Source organism: Sciurus carolinensis, chromosome 12 (assembly GCF_902686445.1).
Source record: "Sciurus carolinensis chromosome 12, mSciCar1.2, whole genome shotgun sequence".
NCBI classification, from domain to species: Eukaryota; Metazoa; Chordata; class Mammalia; order Rodentia; family Sciuridae; genus Sciurus; species Sciurus carolinensis.
The window spans coordinates 110,387,889-110,406,580 of NC_062224.1; the positions used below are offsets into that span (position 1 = coordinate 110,387,889).

General features: G+C 38.8%; 1 protein-coding gene across 4 annotated transcripts in view; it reads right to left on the reverse strand.

The window, feature by feature from the left end:
- Rabgap1l (RAB GTPase activating protein 1 like) overlaps window positions 1-9,477 on the reverse strand; it is a 663,388-nt gene extending 653,911 nt beyond the window's left edge. For 3 of the 4 annotated variants that reach the window (XM_047519817.1, XM_047519815.1, XM_047519818.1), the window contains exon 1: window positions 9,304-9,477. The gene's annotated coding sequence lies outside the window, so the exon portion shown is untranslated. The remainder of the gene's footprint in view (window positions 1-9,303) is intronic. The other variant, XM_047519819.1, reaches the window with a different exon arrangement.
- Window positions 9,478-18,692: the final 9,215 nt, after the last annotated feature.

The following is an 18,692-nucleotide window of genomic DNA, read 5'->3' on the forward strand; positions in this document are numbered from 1 at the left end:
GAAGACAAGCCATCTATTACAAAGACTCAAATTCTTGAAGTTGGAAGGATCTTTCAAGTCATCTAATGTTATTCACATCTACTTCTCATTACAAAAAAGGAAGAATTCAGGATGCTAGAGATCAACTAATCCACTCTTTATTCAATACACTCCTACACTTCTGCCTTCCACTTCCTTTTACTCACCCATCCTCTACATAAACAAAATATGTCTTTTACTTTACAAATAATAATCTATCAAGGACAAGATACTTCTAAAATTCATATGGAAATGTAAAGGGTCTACAGTCACAAAAATTTTTGGAAAAAATAAAGTTGACAATTTACATTAACTGTTTAAAAAAAAGTCTTTCAAATATTCATTCAATTTAGTTTATGGCACTACTAATTACTAATCACTAATACATGTACAAGATTTCAAAGATTTCTTTGGCTTCTCAAATATCATCCAATAAAATGGACAGAGCAAAGAATGGTTTCATATTCTTTTGTAAATAAACCTTTTGTGTTTGTGTGTGCACACTACTGAGGATGGAACCCTGTTTTTTTTGTTTGTTTGTTTTGTTTTTGTTTTTGTTTTCTTTTTTGGAGACAGGTTCTCACCAAGTCATCCAGGCTGGCCTCACACTTACAATTCTCCTGCCTCAGTCTCCCTAGTCACTGGGGATTATATTACAGGCATGTGCCACCACACCCAGCGATACTGCCCTTTTTTTTTGTACCAGGGATTGAACTCAGAGGCACTTGACCACTAAGTCACATCCCCAGACCTACTTTGTATTTTATTTAGGGACAGGGTCTCACTGAGTTGCTTAGTGCCTCACTTTTGCTGAGGTTGGCTTTGAACTTGCTATTCTCCTGCCTTAGCCTCCTGAGCTGCTGGGATTAACATTTCCTTTTTTGATTCTCATAATGACCCTATGACATATGCAAAGTAAGTAATATCATTCCTATTTAAAGATAATCAATACAGAATAAGTTCTTGAGAGTTACTATGAAACAGATTTAGGAGAAAAAGACACTTCTCACAAACTACATGAGCTTAGGCAAATTGCTGAACTTCTCTCTACCCATTTCCTCACCTGCAAATTAGGAATGATACTAAAATAGTTCTTATCTCATAGAATTACTGTGAAGATTAACCAGATAATGTATGCTATTTTATGTAATAACTAACACATACACTCAATATTAGCTTGTTATTATTATGCAAAGAGGGAAAAAACTAGCCAAATCACTTATTCTCTCTGAATCTGGCAGAAGCACTAGATCAAGAAGTGTCCTATATGCTACCAGCATTGTTTTTCATAAAACCAAAAATATTTTTAGCTCTTTTCATCTTAAGGACTATTTTTCTCTACACAGCTCCCTGCTCCAGTTGGGCAACCAGTAATAATTTCTAAAAGCTACTATTTTCTTCCTCTTCTAAGTGAAATTCTAAAAAGCTGAAAAATTACTGAAGCTTTCTGGAAAAAATGTCTCAGTAAAACATAATGATAAAGTTAGCACAAAATGAAATTTATTCTCAAAATGGGAAGTAACAGATTAATTGATAAACCAGTTTCTCAAACCTATTAGCAGATTATCTTTAAAATTCTTTATCTGATTATGTTCATATGGTAGAGACGGCTAATTTATTGTTTGTGATACCAAGTGCAACAGAAATCTGTTAGGTCTATAGAAACTATAGACAACATTGAGAAGAACACAAAATACGTGTCAAACTTTTAAAACCTTAGGCCTAACTTCAGTATTAAGCTGCATAACTCATGGAAAATTTTTGTAGTTTCACTAGTATTGGCAAATAGGTGGTCCCAGGATTTGTAAAATAGTAATATTTAATACAATTTTCCCATTAACTTTGCCAGGAAGCTTGAGCTAGTTTTAAATTCTAGAATACTGGGGGCGTGGGGGGAAGGTAGAGGGGAAAAAAAAAAAACATTGACCAAATTACCAATCCCCATTCACTACAACTTGATAAAGCGAATTGATAACAGATCTTTGCACAGAAAGTCTAAGACAAAAATCAAAACATTAGTTTAAACATGACCACTGACAGCAGGGCAAATAAAAGACAATGATTTTAAATGAAATACAGAAAGACCTTTGGGAAAATACAATGATGAATGAGGTCTCGTGTAAGTAACTGCTGAATAAGAATATTACTCTAAAAGAAACTCAGAAGTCATACTGTCTGCTAGCACATGTATAGGCTCCCTCCAATGGTTGACTTTTCACTGAACAGTGTAATCTATACAAAATATCATACCAAGATTAATTTACAGACAAACTATTTTTAAAAACACCTAATAATCATTCTAAAGATGATTTGACATGTACATAATGTTCTTATTTGTTTGTTTTGGTACTGAGTATTAAACCTAGAAGCATCACCTCCACAGCCTTTTTTATTTATTTTGAGACAGGGTCTTGCTAAATTGCTTAAGGCCCTGCTAAGTTTATGAGGTTGGCTTTGAACTCTCAATCCTCCTGCCTCAGCCCCCTGTACATTATGCTGTATATAATGTTCTTAATAGAGGACCTCAAAATGACAAATACATACTGAAGTTCAGAATAAATATTCCACATGGTTTATCAAAAACCAGGGTTGTACATATGACTCTTAAACCTTAAGACAAAAAACCACAGCTTTGGGTTTTTTTTTGGTTTTTTTTTGTTTTTGTTTTTGTTTTTTCTAAAAATGGTGTTGTCATTTGCATCCCCTATATTAGAAGTCTGGTTTGAGGGCAGAATATGGGTGTATGTGTGGGGTACAGGAAAGGTTAAGAAATTCTTCTCTAATATATGAATGAATTCTACACTGCTTCTTTCCTGGAAATCTGGCACAGAAAAACTCCTTTTGGGTTTGCTTTACTTTCATATTTGTGAACACTTCACACAACGGTTTTTACAAAGTTAGACCACTTGTTTCTGGCTGTTTTCCAAATGTGCTACATTTTCACCAAAAATTCCAATGACTAATGTTACATGTGTAGATACATACACTCATATAAACATGTACACAACTACCATTAAAAATGATAATAGTTTAATTAAGACCAACATCAATCATACTTTGTACCACAAAAAGTCAGTAGTAGAAAATTTGAAGTCTAATAACCTCAATTTGTGAAACCTAATTATGTCTCAAAAAAGAAAAACAAAAAACAAAAAAAAAAAACTGTACTGACTTGATTTAGCTACTTGATTCAACTTATGAGAGGTATCTAGTGTATACTGCATCTGAACTCTTATCATGATACTTGGTGCACTGTCTTATAGAACATTTCATACAAAACTACTGAAACCTTGGCCAGGGTTATAGATCAGTGGTAGACCACTTGCCTAGCATGGGTGAGGCACAGGGTTCAATCCGTGGCACCGCATAAAAATAAATAAATAAAATCAAGGCTTTGTGTCCATCTACAACCAAAAATATTTTTTAAAAATAATGAAACCTAAAATGACATGACAACATGGTTAACATATCAGAAGCTTAACGAAATGAGAAAAGGAGTATATCAATGATGCAATTCACATTTATTTTAGAACCAAGGTTCTAAAATAAATCATTCCAAAAACTCTGCTTTTACCAAGGGGTTATTTACTATAGCAACTTCATTACCAAGATTTCCAAAATTTTCCACACACTTCAGTGATGAGTGATTAAACAGGCTCTGTGTTGTTTCCTGGGCAACACTTCTAAAAGGGCTTCTACCTTTACAGAACTAATGGGTCAAATAGAAGCAAGGTTTCTTCAAATCGACTGTGCATCATTTTAATTAGAATTAGTAAATATCAAATCAGCAGGCAGAAAAGCTTGGATACTGCCACCAGGTTTCAATGCGACTAACAGATATAACTTACTGACATTTACCTTCACTTCTAGCCACTCATTTCCCCTGTGAACAAGGCAAGCTCCATCCAGGACTTTAAAACATCCTAATTCATACAAGCAGTCAAATACATATATACTGAAATCCGAGGAAGTTCTTGGTGAATAATCTATAAATTCCTCATAACGGTATGATATGAAACACCCTGCCTTGCTGCCCTAAAATTCTGAAACTCAACAGGTCAGCTGTGGATTTGTATAAACCACCTTTCTTCCTGAACCAGACCTGTCTCTGAAAAGTAAGATCCAGTCATTTAGAAATAATATTTTAGAAGGTCCTTTGAAAAGACTTTCAAAACTGCTTCCTGTTTGCTACTACCAATTTGATGCTGTCTACAGGGCAAAGGGGGAAAAAAAGCCACTGGTTTATCTCCTTACCAAAAAAAAAAAAAAAAAAAAAAAAAAAAAAATTTCCCTTTCCAACACTTTTTGAATTGGTAAACTGAAGGTTATTTCTCTAACATTTCTCTAATACTCAGAACTTTTCCCTTGAACTTGTACTTTAAAGAAGCCTAAGTGCCTTCTAGGTCATATTTTAATCAGAAGCACAGCATATAAAGCCTGTTTAATGTTAAGAAGTACTAAATAACTCCAGATACAGAAACGAAAGAGAATTTAACAGCAGAAAGGAAAAATGGCATTCTGGGCTCTTTACCACCTGGAGTTGACTCCTTTTTGCTTGTCTTTCACTATACACTGTCCATGACCCACTGCTTTGATCTCCTCCGCCCCTAGCACAGAAAGGCCTTTCTCTCCATATGAGTTATCCTATTTCCACATCCAAATCCTACCCATTCTTCAAAGCATAGTTTAAAATGTCACTTCTTCCATATTCTTATAACTAACAATAATCACTCCCTCCTCTCTAAACTCTCCCAGTACTCTCTATCTCTTTACCACCAGTAACTTTTTACCTTATATTATCTTTGTTTACATATTTAATCCCCCACATAAGCAGAATGGTCACAGGGGCAAGGTCCACGTCTTATTCATCTCTACTGAAACTGCTTAACAAAATGTCTTGCACATACTAAGTTGAATTAAAAGAATGTCTTGAGTTAGATAAGAAGAGAAACTCACTAGAAACAACTCCAGGAGTCCAGAGCCCTAGTTTTGCTAATAACTAGCTATATTACCTTGGACTTCCAGCTGTCAGTATGTTCATTTGCAAAGTAAGAAGGATGGGCTAAACCAGTTCTTCTTTTTTTTTTTTTTTTTTTTTAATAGACTGTTACACATTAGTTGGGTGTAAAATTAATTTGGAGGTTAGCATTTTTTGTAAATGAAATAAGAATATATCAAAATGTGTTATATGAAGTTATGTGCTATAACCTTGTGTTATAAATGTAAATGAAATAAGAATATATCAAAATGTGTTATAAACAGTTATGTGCTGTTTTAACAACCACCTCGGGGAGTGGGGGTCAGAGCTATACTATTTGCTGGCTTCCCTGATGTACAATATTTCCACCCTCATCAATTTCAAGCTATGACACATCACTGAACTTGGAGCTAGGTGGGAAGAGATAGGCACAATTGCCCTGGCAAGTCAGTGTTAGCCAACTCAGCGTGGCCCTGAAAAGATAAGGAGTGTTTCAACAAACTTTTCTTTCAATTTCATGTGTGCACATGAACACATATGCTGAAACACAATATCAAATGTATTTCTTACTGTGTGTCATAGTCAAAACAGTTTAATAAATGCCCAACTAAACATTCTCCTAGTCTCCTCCATTTATACTACATAATTCAATAAATCTTATTCTTGGTTACACATTTAGTCTCTTCACCACAACTGATATTTTCCTTCAAAAATGAGAGTAACAGATGCCTCCTGATATCACCAGAAGGCAAATAACCTACAGGGAGTAAGAATTTGGTTTAGGAATCATCAGCCAAGATCAAGTTCTTAGCCTTTGTTCAGTGCCATACACCTGAAGGACACACTCCTACTAAAGGTAACAGTTCACTTAGCAAGGGGCTGGGGGAAGGAAAAGAAAATATGTACTATGAAAAACAAAAATCCAAGTGATGCTCGTATTTGTGTTCATGTTAGATAGACCCAGCTGAGAAACATGGAATAGAGTAAACAAGTGTAGTAAAAAAAAAAAAAAAAAAAAAAAAAAAAAAAAGTAAGTTTTCCATACCTGATATTTCCCAAAGTCCCAAGGACAAGCTAGCATTCTTCAACAGAATCTTTATTACTAAGACTCTCCTACCAGAATTAAGTTTTTGCCATGAACAAGAGTCACATAGTATTTGTTGAAGTTAGAATAGGCAAAATATATATATATATATATAACTCAGCAAACAGTTGTTAAATTTGCTATTCTGGAAAAATCAGGCTTTTGTTGAAAAAAACAAACAAACAAACTTTATTTTCTCTCTTCTTATTGAGACTTACTGAACCAGGTAAGGAGCAGAGAAATTTTCTGAATATATTTTTGGCTATACTATGTCTATCACAACATAGCCTGTAACCGTATTTTTCATGAGTATTTAAAAAGAAATGTCTTTTCTGTTTTTAAGACTATTTAGAAACAAGAATGCTCAGAATTTCAAGTACACTAATAACCTTAACCCAAATCTAATCCTAAGTCAACTGAATATATGCCTAGAAGTTTCCTAGGAAAATCCCCAAAATTTACACCAAAAAATACCAAAAGATTACACAGAAGAGTCCGTATGAGCATAAACTTGCTATGTTCAACTGTGGCATCCTGTCTGTTGAATAAGAGCAATATAAAAAGTAAATGAACTATAAAAAAGAGAATGTTGAGATACAAGTTCTGCTTAATTCCAATAACCCTTATTATAGGGCCACTGATGTCCACATACTTATGCCCAATTCAAATAAGAATTAAAGTCTCAAAATTATTCCCCATTCTGAAAAGTCAATTCAAGTTATGTCTTTCTCCATGTCTCAATTTTAAAACTTTACTTAAAAACTATGTTTTTCCATAAGTCAGGCTCATGTCTGTCCTTGGCTTTCACTGTCATGGCAAATGCTTAGAAGACTTATCTCCTTAAGAAATCCGAGTTTTCTTTGAAGTTATCAGCAGTGGAATAGCCTTGGGCTGCTGATCATCCTCAGGCCTTAGGGAGTTAGAAACATGTAGCAACTCATTAAAACTTGTGAGACATGAGAAAAAGAGCTCTATGCCTGGGAATCACATAGGCTACAGTATCGACTTCAATCTCCAAACATCCTTTATTCAGCTAAAATCATCCCCATACCATTTGAAGAGAATAGTAGGTTAGAAAGCAGTCCCAGTTCTACATTCTCAATGTAAGAAATTTTTAATACTTTAGCTACTCTCTCTTCAAAATCAGTATCTACTTTGAAAGTTAAAGTTTGGCTATCTCCCACACATAATATTTTTACTTGGCATAACAGAATTTCTTCTTCTGACTACTCCCAAAAAATGGATAAAAGGATATTCAGTTTTTTAATTTTGTTTTGTATTGCGGTGCTGGGGATTAAACCCAGGGCCTCACACATGCTACCACTATGCTACATCCCCAGTCCTGGAACTTTCAGCTTCAATGCCATATCATCTGAGAGTTAAATAAATACATAGTAACTAAGCGATTTCAAGTTTGGGTTAAGGCAAAGAAAAAAAAAGTACAAGCTTTTAGAATCATAAATTCAGAACTGGTGAACTGATATGAAAACTCCTGTTTTACATGCCCAATAAAATTCTGTCATTTAAAAAAATTTACTCTATAGAGTGAAAAGGATCTAAATCATGAAACAATTATTAAAGAAACAAAAATTCTTATAACATCATAACTATAATATACAGAAATGCCCATCAAATAACTCAACCCAAAAAAAAAAAAAAAAAAAAAAAAAAGCTTCATACATCTATTGTCATGCCTTTTTAGGTTGGTCTGCATGTTTACTATTTGCCCCAGTAGTACTGGGACCTATTACCTTGCTTCCAGCTTTCTAGAGTACAACGTATGCTATATAATACTCAGGAATAAGCCCTGCACTATTACATCTATTTCTCTCCAGATGACTTAATAATACATAATATCAGAGCACGTCTTGAACTGATTTAGTAGACAGGTAAACATTTAATACAATTTGACAGTGTATACATTAAATTCATCCAGTCTTTCGCCTTTGCGATCTCCTAAGTTTCATATGGGAAGCTCTACAGAGATAATGAATCACAGGCCAGTTTTCCAGTGCTAGCAGCCTGTGAACCAATATTTTCCACCAAAAACCACTTCCAATTTCACCACAAACTTCATGTCCATATCTTCTGATGTCAAAACTACCAGATTTTCTCCAAAATTGCAGCAGACACCAAATGTAAACACTAGTATGAGAAAAGTCAAAAGGTTTTCATGAAATTGTTTTCTGAATTGTATCAGGCAACTACTTACATCCGTTTATGCACAAGGAAATTTAAATGTACTTAATATCCCTAAACCTTCCAGTGCCAAAAATACAGGCCTTGAAATCAGATGCCAAAAAGCACCGAAATCTGTCAAGCAAGTGAAAGTTCTCCTTACCATCAGCGTAAATGAAGTCGACAACTGAGTTCACTTGCACAAAGCCATCAATTCTGTAAGTGACCGCCTAACTACTGCTACATTTTCTAAGATAACTATGAGAAGTCCAAGGAGAAAGAACACACAAGCACCTGGACACACTGCCTTGAGATCGGAAACAAACTGTCAGTTCACCCCCTTGCTCCCGGCCACCTCCCGCTGGCCAGTGGCCCCTTTCCACAAGCTGACGCACTGCCCAGCCCTGCACCGTTAGTGCAACTACTAGCCCAGTTTCAGAAACTTTGACTAAGTTATCAAGACACCGAGCACTCGAGACCCGGGCGAGGGGGTGCTGGGGTGTTTGTCTCGGCCCAGGCGTCAACTTCGACGCGGAACACTGCTGGCAGGTAGAGATCTGCCCAGCACGCAGCCCTTCTCAGGCTGCAAAACCACAAGCATCCACGGCAGCAGCCGGGCAAAGTGCTCGGCGGAGGAAGGGGGAAAGCGAGCTGCGGGCGCGGCACCAACCGGAGCCTGAGCGTGGGTAACACCCTAACCACACGCCCCCGGGTCGGGGCGGCCGCAGTGTCAGGAGGGCGCAGCTGGAGGCGCCGGCCGCCGCAGCCACCACCCCGCCCCCAGGTGAGGGGCGCCCACCCCGCCCGCCGCCCGCCGCCCGCCGCCCGCCGGGCCGCGAGGAGCGGCCGCCCGGGAGAGCCGCGGCGCCCGCAGGCGGCCGACAGCCCGCGCCCGCCCGCCGCCCGCGGTCCTCCCGGGCCGCGCCGGCCCCGCCGCGACCCCTCCGGGCGCCGCGCGCACGCCGACGCCCCCAGCGGGCCGCCCCGGCCTGCCGCTCGGGGCCGCCGGGCACCCTCGGGCCCCGGGAGGCCGCCCGCGCCTCACCTCCTCACGTCTCCGCCGGCGCTGCCGGAACAACTACTCCGCCGGGCACCCGCGTCCCAGCCGCCGCCCCGCGCTCTGCGGCCAGGCGGTCCCGTTCGCTCAGCCGCCGCCGGAGCCCGGGGAGGGCGGAGGGAGCCGGGCGGGGGAGCGGCGAGGGGAGGGGAGAGGGCCGGCCGGGCAGGAAGAGGCGAGGGAGGGGGCGGGCGGAGGCGAGGCGGGCGGGCACGCGCGCGTCCGGCCCCTCGGCGCGGCGTGCGCGCTCCCGAGCGCGGAGGCGCCCTCTCTGCCCCGCGGCGGCGGCGCGCGCGCAGGCACGTCCCCGCGAGGCTGCGCGGGGCTCGTGGGCCGAGGGCGGCGGAGCCGCAACCCGACAGGACCCGACCTGAAGGAGCCGGGAGGCGCGGAGGCGCAAGAGTGCTCCAGGCCGGCGGAACCCGGGAGGGACGCGTGCTTGCGAAGGGCCCGAGCCAGGTGGACAGACCAACAAGATCATCCTTCTGGGGAAGATTCTGGTCATCTTGCTCGTGAGCCTGGTTTACACGGTTCCGTTCTGCATGCCCACTGATCTTCAGGGAAGTCACCTCGGAGAGTGCAAACTTTTCACCGCTCTTTTCGGTCCTCCTTTCAAGGTTTTGTGTGCACACGAAGCGCTCCCCTCTTGGTTGGTTCTGAGGGACTCGAGACTGGAGAGGGAGGTAAACTGCGGGAATGAACGGGAACGTGCTGCACACCGCGCGTGTCTGAAGACAAGGTACCCTCGTTTGCACCTTTTAGTCCTTTGGGGTGATAGGTTTGGGGGAACAAAAAATAGACATAAAAATAAACCAGCTCTTCTTCTCCACAAACGTATTGACTGATCCTTGAACTGTCAATATCCTTCCTTAATCCGGCATCCAAAAATGGTACATTTTCTGAACCTCTTTGCCACTTTTTTTCTGTAGGTTTCTTTGCCACCTATATAATCAACCTTATTTAGGTTGATCAGCACAATATTTTGTTCCCCAGGAGAACACTTGAGTATATTCGACAATGGATCCTGCCTAACTGATATAGGAAGTATTTAATAAACGTGGCTGCATAAAAAGTGAATATGGTGCAGCAAGAGTTAAGAGTGCCCAGTGGTCTGAGCTCTAGAATGACTTCTTTAGTCTAAAATGCTCCCCTCTATCCCACCTCAGTTCCCAAGCCCTTGCTTCCCCATCTAGATCCAAAAGCTACTCTGAAAAATGTGACATTTGTCCAAGATTTCTTTCTGAAGGTGCTGAGACATATCAAGGAGACACTACCTCCTGGTCTCCTTCCCAGAGGGTCTTTTATTAGGCTCTGTACTCCCAGAGCATTCCTAACCTTGGGCCTAACTCAGTGAATGTTGGTAGTGATGGTGATTGTTATGGTTTGGTTCTAAAAACGTCCTCCAAAGAGCTCATGCGCATTAGGCAATGTAAAAGTGTTCAGAGGTAAAAGGATTGGGTTATGAGAGCTGTAACCTCATGAGTTGATTAATCTATTTGATGGATTAATAATTTAAATGGACTTCCGTGTGGTAACTATAGGCAGGTAGGTGTGACTGAAGGAAGTAGGTCCCTGGTGCATGGCTTAGACTATATCTTCTCCCTGATTTCTCTCTGTCTCACTCACTCTCAAGCCCAGAAAGATAGAGTTGGCTGACATGACTGAACCTCTGAAACTGTGAGCCCAAAATAACTTTTTCTCCTGTAAGTTGTTCTTGTCAGGAATTTTGGCACAGCTATGAAAACCTGACTAACAGTGACATTTAATAAGGTTAGAATTAAAATTATGCAAATTATCTGTTGACTTCCTGAAACAAATTTGATTTTGGTTTTCTTTCAGTACTAAGGATTGAAACCAGAGACACTACCACTGAATTACATCCCCAGTCCATTTTATTTTAAAGAAGGATCTCACTAAATTGCCCAGGCTAGCCTCTGATTTTTGATCCTCCTTTCTCCACTTTCCAAACTGCTGGAATTACATGCATCGGTCAACTCACCCAACAATATACAGGTTCTATTTATAAATATTCAACAAGTAGGTGCTAGGACTCTACTAACTGGAGTACAGTAAAGATACACTGGGCACCATGAGGAAATCAACAGATGGAAAAACCACGTTTCTGCTTTCTAATATCTTCTAACTGGAGCAAAGCTTTTTGACAAAAAGGACAATGCTGAAATAATTATCTGCATTTAATAAGAAACTTAGCCAAAAAAAAAAAAAAAGGAAGAGCAATTTTTATGATGGAGAGACCAAAACAAACTTAGCATTCCCCAAATTCAGTTCCTTATTCCTTATGATCACCGTTGACTGTTTTCTATTAGTTCTCCTATTTAAGTGGAGAATGTGGTAGGATCAATCCATGTACCAGCTTACTAGCAAAAAAGAAAAGCCCTGTTCTTGGCCACATGTCACACCAGGGTTCATTCAACCTGAACTTTTTCTTCACAGTAGACCCTAGATAAGAAACAAGGCATGAGAAAACTTAAATATAAGACAGTGAATATGATTTGATACAAATGCCTCCTCTTCACAGGGAAAACAATTCTAAGCTTATGTCAAAGAATTAATAACAAAGCTTCTCCTTGTAATGCTTCTTGTTCACTTCTCCCTCCACTGAGGCTTTCTTTGCATGAAGCATATCCTAGCAGCCCTGGTCCATGGACTAAAGCTCTCACTTTGGAAGAAGGTGTTACAAAATATTCTATCATGATTCATAATGTGAAAAAAAACTGGTGAACCAAGTCCAGATCTAACACACGAACTTATTTGTCCTGCATGATACTTGTTTAAAAAAAAAAAAAAAAAACCCAAGTTTAAAAGCAGATTTCACATGCAATTTGGGCTTCTGTTTTAAAAATGGAAAAAGTTAAAATCAATAAAAAGTGGAAGATCTAACAAGAATAGACTTACATTCTCAGGCAACAACAATCATGTATAGGACATAGGTTCTGTTTTGTCTCTGCGTTCCACATCATTTCCTACACTGTATTGTTTCCCTCATTTACGTCTGCAACTCTCAATCTACAATAGTTTAATATTAAAAAAAAAAAACTGTGAACAAGTTAGACATTGGACAATAATGAGTTCAAATTGTATTTAATGATTGGAATATCATATTGCTTTTATAGTAGGCATTACTGCTTGATCCCCTATCATCTGTTTCCACCCCTCTGCAGTTGTAGACAGCCAAGGATTTGAGTGGGACTAGGACGATCTTCAGCTCCATGTGTGGGACCTATTTTGCCATAATCAGTCTTTTCTCATCCTCAGCTGGCTCAGTACTCATGGTTAGCACTGGCACGGGTCTAAGTTGGTCCAGTCATTTGGAAGGCCAGATCTGTGTTTGTTAGGAAATGAAGAGTGTTTTCTTTCCCACTCTGGCTGCTCTGAGGGGTGAATGTGAGCCCAACAGTTACCACAAACTTTGATGCCATAAAGGAAGCCAACCTGAGGGTGACCCTGACACATAATGGAAGAGCTCAAACCCAGCTTGAAGGCTTCTGCTGCATTTAGTAATTCTCTGAGCCAATACATTTTCTTAGCTATTTAAGAGTTTGAGTTTGACTTTTTATTATTTGCAGCCAAAGCTATATTTTTCCATACATACATGTTACAGAAGAAAAAGCTAATGTTGTTTGACTCTTCCAAAGATACATGTCCAATGGGATAGCTGGGTAACAACCTGTTTGGTAAGATTTTAGGAGGTCTTGAAAGGAAGTTGACCACTCCCCAAAAATCCTTCCCTGACAAGGTTATTTAGAGCAACCATCACTACACTTTTTTTTTTCACTTTGATTTAAATTCTGTGCCTTATTTAAACCAGCTTTCACTGGGAAGAGTACTTCATCACTCTAAACAGTTATCTTTTATGAATGAGTTTATCATATGGTTTCTGAGTTATTTTTTGAAAGTGGAAAGACTGGAAAACATGAAACTAGGAAGGGAGACATCACAGAGGGAGCAAAAGATGTAACAGAAATGAGACTAGGAACAGAAGAAAAACTTTTCTACTTCACTTTTATGTAGGGCTAAAATTCAGAGTAATTTGACAAATCATACTAAGCCTATATGATAAGCCAAACCTATATTATTATTGCCCTTTTAAGACTGAATAAGAATACACTCAAACAGTACATATATGGGGATCAGGAAACTTCCTCAGGAGTGGAAGAGGCAGGCAAAGCCATAAATGTCTTTTGAAGAAGAACAGCTAGCCTTTCATTTTTTTACTTTGATAAGAAACAGAAAGGATACCTAACAAATCTCTTTTCCATCACTTGTAGTAGGTGTCTGAAATTCATCCCACCATCAGAGTTCTTTTCTTTGATCTAGGGCAGTGATCTGCTACATATAGCACTTAACAAAATCAACTTGGGAGTTCACTTTAAACTCCCTTTACCCAACCCCTAAGAAATTCAGTACCTCTGGGGTGGGATCCAGGACTTATTTTAACTTTTTTATTATTAAAACTTGTTTAAGCACATAAAAAGTAGAATATAATGAGCCCTCCTATCCAGTCACCAAGTTTGAATAATATCAACGTAATCACCTCTTCCCCATCACCCCCACATGAACTTCACCCACAAATACTTAAGTATATAGCTCTACAAGATAAGGATTCTTCTATTGCCATCAATAAAACACAGAATGTAGGTTACTCTACAGGACAGACCACCAAGTTTGTTTAACAAATAAATTGTATAAATTTAAGTGAAAGGAGAAGGTGTTGGACTTCTTTGGATTTTTTTATTCATTTATTTTTAACAAATTCATTAGCTATAATTGACATGCAATAAACCATACATATTTGACATGTAAATTTAACAAGTTTTAACATGTACACATCTGTGACGCCATCACTGCAGTCAAAATAAAGAACATATCCATGATCCCAAGAAGGGTTCTTCTGCTCCTTTGTTCTGCCTTATCTCCCACATCCTCTGGCAACCACTGACCTGCTGTCATTATAGATCAGTTTGCATTTTCTGAAGTTTTCTATAAATGGATTCATACAGTATGTATTCTTTTTGGTATTGCTTTTTTCACCTAGCATAGTTATTGTGTGTATTATTATTGAGATTCATCCATATTGTCACATGTCAATAATTTTTTGTCTTTCAGTCTCACAGCAATTTTCAGTCTCAGTACCCACATAAGCCAAAGGGCTTCAGCATATTCTTGTCTTTAGCTTCTTCTAATGTTCTCCTTTTTTATTTTCCTTTTTCTAGAACCTGGGAATTCCCCTTTCTTACTTTCAAGATGGAAAGATATCATTTTTTTCAAATTTTTTAAGTTATCATCCAACATTTTTATGTTTTTAGAAAAGTAAGGAGTCTTTCCTTGCCAGCCTAGTTTATCATACTAATCTGAATTCATTAAAATGTAAAGAAACTGTTGTATAGGAACTCTGTTTCTGTAACAAAGTAGAAAGGACTCTATAGTCAAAGAGGTGCCTGACCTTGTGTGCGTGTGGTGCCAGCCATTCTAGCAGGGTTCTTCCTCCCTGGCACTTTTCTACATCAGTCCATCCAAACGCAGCGTTGGCAGTAAACCACAAGTTCCCTTGAAGTACTTGACACAGGCCTGGTAAATTCTAGGTTTTGGACATATAAAAAATACTCCTTAAATACATATGTTTTGCAGGAAAGCAACTTCAAAAATTACAACTGCATTCATAGTGAAGGGAGGAAAATTACCACTTTTCTCTTCTGAGTCAAGGAAAATACACATCCTCTCCACTATTCCCTGGCCCTCCCTCCAAGACATTTTTCTAGTCTCTTTTCCCTTGGCCACATAAAAAATCAGCTGCAAATTTGAAAAAGGGATTTCTAAGTGCTGTGACAGTTTATCTAATGTAAAATAAAGGAGATTATTAAATGACAAGGGCTATTGTTTTAGAATGTGTTAAAGGATCCCTAACAGTATCTAAAACTTTTTCAATTTCAGGAAGACCCTTACTACTCTTTAATTTGTTGACAATAACAACCTCTTTGTGGAAAATCATTAGCTTATGGCATTTATATCTACATACATCATTGCTAATAATTTCAAACTTCATCCCAAAATCCAGGTTTTAGGGTTATTTTTAATCAGAACTATGTACTGTAATTATATTCAAAATACATTCTTTCATAAGATAGATGGTGAATAAATGGATGTTCCTTGATTCATTCTCCATTCCTTTTGGTATATTTTAAATTATATAATCATTTTTATTGAATTCCACCATCTATTTTTGCCTCACTTTGAATTTTCAGGTTTTTTGATTGATCTCTTTCTCAGTCTATTCCACACAAGACCTGGTATATACTTTTTTTATAATGCCTATAATACTTTCTTAAATTTTTTCATGACTATCTTTCTCCACTAAATGATGAGCTCACTGAAGACAAAAATCATGTCTGTTTTTTTCATAGTACTGGGGTTGAACCCAGGGCCTTGTGCATACTAGGCAAGCACTCTACCCCTGCTTAATCTCCCAACTGCTTAATTTTTAATAAATTTTGAGACAGGGTCTCACTAGACTGACCTTGAACTTGCCCATGCTGCCCTTGAACTTGTGATCCTCCTTCCTCAACTTCCCAGGGATTACAGGCATGTACCACCTTGACAAGCTTGTGTCTTTTTTTCCCCTAGTATCTAAGCACTCATAAATGTTTATTGTAGGATGATAAAATGAATGAATGGATGACTTCACAGATTTGTGTTAGAAATTACTGAGATGCTTTTCTTCTCAGTTAAACAGTTTCAATAGTATAACACACTATTGAGTGTCCTGATACTTGACCATAAATTAGTCTTAGCTGCAAGTAACAAGTGTTCCATGCATAAAGCAAACATTCTTTTTAAAAATCTACAATACAATTAATAATCAAATAATTCTAACTTATTAATAAAACATGTTGACACGAACCATTTTATTAGAAATGTATCTAAGTCTCTACTTCTGACTACTTGCCTCAACATCCATCTTCTCCTTACACTTAAGTAATAGAACCCCAAATTTGCTCAAAATTTAAAATTGCACAAATAAAAGACTGTTATTCCTGGCCCCCCTTGCAGCCATGCAGTCTGGCAAATAATAAATAACTAAGAAATCTTCAAAAACAGGAACTGGGCTCCTTTTTCTCCCTTTCTTCCTTCCTGCCACCTAGAAGATAGATCTCACAAGTTGCTAGATGGTTTATCAGTCATCTTGAACCAAAGGACAGGGCTGTCCAGGAAAGGTAGAATGGTGAGCTGGAAGGAGGTTAGGTCCCTGGTGACTTTGTGGAACCTCTCTCCCACCTGAAATGCCAGCTTCCAAACTTCCTTTATAGAGAATGAAATCTTGTATATTTAATGCATTATTTATTATTTTGAATTTTACTCAGTGCAGCTGAATGTATTGTAACCACTACTCCCACCCTTAACCCTTAGCATCATAGTCCTTCTTCAGCACATGATTTTTAGAAGAGAGATAAAATAGTTTTTGTAATAAAATAAATTTCTTTAAAATTAAAGTTCTCCATTTAGATCCATCACATCTAGAAGGTCAGCTGATGTGTGGAGTTTGGATGAGAATTTTAGTAATTATTTTGTCTTAATAACCATGACTAAAAGGATTTTTTAAGTCTATTTTTCTTGATAATCTTTTCTCTGAAAGTACACTACATTTTTCCCTGCCTTAAAAAGATTGAGCCTTTTCATTGAAATTCTTCATTTATTTCTTCCATGAAGTCCAAGTATTACATATTTCATTTATTTCAGGATTCTGCTCTAGTGATTAGTGAATGAAATTAATACAGGTTTTATAAAAGTTTTTTTTTTGATAAATTGGAATTTGCAACGCTTCTTTCCTCCTAAGACCTGTACCTGCAAGTTCTGAAGTTTCCACCAACTTAATGGTGGAAAATCATGTGTTCATTACAGTGAGCTGGTGTGACTTGTGAGATATAGTCAAAACATAACTGTTCTCTTGAAATGATCTCAGTTGGGGGGAGTTTTTTCCCCTGCCACTAGAATGAAAACTCCTCTAAGTTTCATGACCTTTCTACTTACTTGTGGAAAGTTTTACAGCCTCAATTTGATATTTAGAAGGGAAAGTCTTAGAGAAAAGGAATGTGGTCAGTTTTTCTCATTCCTGCCCAGGTTCTCCTCTACTCAGTGGCCAGTCTTAGCAATTCTCCCCCCCGGAGAGCAGGAGGGAATGAGGAAGATGGTCTGGACTGACTCAGGGTATAGTGATGGTTTTGTGCTTTCTGGGACTGACAGATGTCTAAAGCTGACTCTTCTCTTGTGGCACTTCTATGAGCTCCTCAGAGGCTCATGTGCTTGGCCACTCAAGCTGCATTCCACCTTCTGTGATACAGCTACCTGTTTTAGTCCTCTTGCTGCCACTTCTCCATTACTCTTACATTTTTGGGAATTGATACTACATTGTTCTTTCTGTTACAACTCAATTGACATCTCAGGCAGTTCTCTTGGGCAAGAGTTAGTGAAGCTCCAGAATGGCTCTTTCTCCCCTGTATGACCACCTCTGTCCATGGAAAGCATTACGCATCCTTTGTTTTAAAAAAATTTTGAAGAACTGCTGAATGAAGCTGGGCATATCCCACCAATAGCAAAGAACCTGCCAGGCATTCTGACCCTCTAAATTCTCCTGGAAGGAGTCAGACATCAGTTTCTTTTACTCCATTCTTCCCATTATGGTTCTCTGAAAAATTCTGTAAGAAACCCCATTTAGTGGGCGTAAGGTGAAGGAGGAAACACCTGTTCTTCCTTCATCCTAGTGAGAGGGTCATAGGATGCACAGTAAGGCGTTCTCTGAAGAACACCTCCTCACAAATGCACTCTCGGTTTCTACTGTCTGACCTTTGTGGTTTTCAAGAACAACCTAACCAGTGGAAAAACTTGTTTCAAAATTTCCGCATGGTGGTCTGCCACTTCACTCTGAGTACCATACCTGTTGCTTAAGCCAAAAAAAAAAATTTTTTTTTGTACCAGGAATTGAACCCAAGGGCACCTAACCATTGAGCCACATCCCCAACCTTTTTTATTTTTTATTTTGATGGGGTCTCACTAGGTTGCTACAGCTTTACTAAGTTGCAGAGGCTGGCTTTGAACCTGTAATCTTCCTGCCTGTTACATTTCTTATATCTTTAGATTTCAAACAGCTTCTCAAAGACAAGTTTAACAAAGAGAAGATTAGCACAGCTTCCCAATATATTACATTTTTACTTTTTTTGGTTTTTGTTTGTTTGTTTTTTGAGGCAGGGTCTCATTATTTTGCCCACGTTGGTCTCGAACTCAGGACCAAGGGATCCTCGCACCTCAGCCATCTGAGGAGCTGGAACTACAGGCACATGCCACCATACCTGACATAAATAATA